Here is a 3137-nt window from a genome sequence, read left to right on the forward strand (position 1 = left end):
GACTGGTTACAACACGTCCAGGCACTATGTCCTGGAACAATAATTTCCAAAGGCCAGAAGGGAGGACATCCTTTCCTGGTGCTCCATTCTAAGACTGAGAAAAGACTTCCCAAAAGGTCTCCAACAGACTTTTCCACATGTGTCATTATCAGAATTATATTACATGTCCGAGGCCTAAGCCTGCCATTAACAAGGATAATGGAATTCTCCTGGCTGCAGACTGGGAGAAAATATTTGTAAAAGACACACCTGATAAAGGGCTATTATCCCAAAGAACACTTAAACTCAATAAGAAAACAAGCAACCTGATTAAAAAATGGACTAAAGACCTTAACAGACACCTTAACTAAACATACTCTTCCTTGCCATACAATCCAGCATTTGTCCCCCTTGGTATTTACCCAAAGGAGTTGAAAACTTATGTCCACACAAAAGCCTGCACGTGATGTTTATAGCAGCTTCACTTATAATTGCCAAAACTTAGAAGCAACCAGGATGTCCTTCAGTAGGTGAATGGTTACATAAACTGTGGAAGATCCAGACAATGGACTGTTAGTCAGCGCTAAAAAGAAACGAGTTATCAGGCCATGAGAAGACGTGGAGGAACCTCAGCTGCATGTCACTAAGTGAAAGAAGCCAATCTGAAAAGGCTACGTACTGGATGATGCCAACTATATGACATTCTGGAAAAGGCAAAACTATGGGGATATTACAAAGATCAGTCAGTGGTTGCCAGGAGTTGGGGGTCAGGAAGGGATGAATAGGCAAAGCACAGAGGATTTTTAGGGCATTGAAAATACTCTGTATGATACCATAATGATGGACATGTGTCATTACGCATTTGTCCAAATGCACAGAAGGTCCAACACCAAGAGTGAATGGTAATGCAAACTATGCACTTTGGGTGATAAAGATGTGACGATGTAAGTTCAACAGTTGTAACAAACATACCCCTCTGGTGGGGGATGTGGGTAAGCGGGGAAGCTCGGTTTTGCTGTGAATCTGCCACTGGCACAGCCCATTAACAATTCCCAGGAAATAAAAAGAAAATCTGGGTAATAAAATGAAGTCTAACCTTTTTTTTTCTTCTCTTTTCCTCTGTGCTTCGTCCAGTTTCACTTGTTCATGGGCGGCTGTGTGCAGAGGCCTCGCATCCGGCACTTCAGAGCAGAGTCCCTAGTGTGGAGCGGCTGTGCCTGACGCCTCAGCTCGGCGGGCCGCGCGCAGAAGCGCTGTGCACAACGCGGCAATCCAAGATGGCGGCGGTGGGCCCTGTGCAGAGAGACACTGCACAGACACTGCAATCCAAGACAGTGGCGGCAGGCCGTGTGCAGAAGCGCTGCGCCCGGCACTTGGCCCTGGAGTGAATGCTGTGAGCTGCAAAATTGCGCCCCACCCGGGAGAACTCCCAGCCCCTCCCCGCTGACAAGAGCCCAATAAAGCAGCCCCGCCCACGGGCGTGTACTCTGCAGTACAAGCTCACACCTGTCGGTGCTTTGATCAGAAAACGAAGCTTTCCTTTGCTTCTGAACCGAACTTGGTCTTATTCTGTTGGCTCCAAGGACACCAGGCAGGAGGACCCTTGTTGGAGCCCAGCTCGGGAGGGTCAGTAACAAATCTAAAACTGCTCTAAAAAATAAAATAAGGTTTTTTAAAATTGGGGAATAGTTGATTTACAATGTTGTGTTAGTTTCAGGTGTACGACAAAGTGAATCCGTGATACATATATCCACTCTTTTTTAGATTCTTTTCCCATATAGGCCATGACAGAGTATCGAGTAGCGTTCCCTGTGCTATATAGAGTAGGTCCTTATTAGTCACCTACTTTATATATAGTAGTGTATATATGTCAATCCCAATCTTCCAATTTTAATTTTTAAAAAATTACCGAGGGCGGCTTAGCTGGGTTAAGGGCTGAGCTGGAAGGGACCGAGCCTCTGTTAAAACCTGTGGTGCCTCACACCAGTACAAATTGGGGTTCTGTTATCATGGAAAACGTTGTGGTGGTAGGCAATCAATGGTGTCTACAACATGTCCCAGGATATATTCAGACATTTTCAAATGTGGAATGAATAGATAACACCCAGATGTACTTGTGTGATTATAGATAAAATAGTTAGATACTAGCTAGCAGTGGAATAAAACTATTAAAATCCAAACCCACTGGAAAAACTAAACTAGTACAGTAATCTACTTGGTGGGCACTATCATGGATGAAAAGTGGAGCTGACCTCAAAGTGCTAGAAACAAATGACCACATATTTCATCCATTCAACAAAGATCGGATCAAAAAGGGAAGGGAGCGCTCGCTTCGGCAGCACATATACTAAAATTGGAACGATACAGAGAAGATTAGCATGGCCCCTGTGCAAGGATGACACACAAATTTGTGAAGCGTTCCATATTTTTAAGCAACCTAAATGTCCATCTATGGATGAATGGATAAAGAAGATATGGCACATATATACAATGGAATATTACTCATCCATAAAAAGGAATGAAATTGAGTTATTTGTATTGAGGTGGACAGACCTAGAGTCTGTCATACAGAGTGAAGTAAGTCAGAAAGAGAAAAACAAATACCGTATGCTAACGCATATATATGGAATCTAAGAAAACAGTACTGATGAACCTAGTGGCAGGGCAGGAATAAAAACGCAGACCTAGAGAACGGACTTGAGGACACAGGGTGGCAAGGGAAAGCTGGGACAAAGTGAGAGAGTAGCACTGACGTATACACACTACCAAATGTAGAATAGATAGCTGGTGGGAAGCAGCCGCATAGCACAGGGAGATCAGTTGGATGCTTTGTGACGACCTAGAGGGGTGGGCTAGGGAGGGTGGGAGGGAGGCTCAAGAGGGAGGGGATATGGGGATATATGTATACATATAGCTGATTCACTTTGTTGTACAGTAGAAACTAACACAACATTGTAAAGCAATTATACTCCAATAAAGATGTAAAAAAAAAAGGGAAATTTCTTTCAGAAAATCCAAGTAGAATTCAGTAAATGCACAATGAAGGATCATGATTTTGCATTTATTCCATAGGAAAATAAACAATATACTTCAGGCTTCCTTATGTTTATACAAGTATACTCCATAGTTTCTTTGATGTCTTCAGTATAAAGGCACAC

The 3137-nt window shown here is 43.2% G+C and overlaps 1 non-coding gene across 1 annotated transcript; it reads left to right on the forward strand.

The window, feature by feature from the left end:
- Positions 1-2302: 2302 nt before the first annotated feature.
- Positions 2303-2409, forward strand: LOC117198638 (U6 spliceosomal RNA). The gene has a single exon (XR_004479852.1). It is a non-coding gene; the product is annotated as a U6 spliceosomal RNA (small nuclear RNA).
- Positions 2410-3137: the final 728 nt, after the last annotated feature.

The sequence above is a fragment of the Orcinus orca genome, chromosome X, assembly GCF_937001465.1.
Source record: "Orcinus orca chromosome X, mOrcOrc1.1, whole genome shotgun sequence".
NCBI classification, from domain to species: domain Eukaryota; kingdom Metazoa; phylum Chordata; class Mammalia; order Artiodactyla; family Delphinidae; genus Orcinus; species Orcinus orca.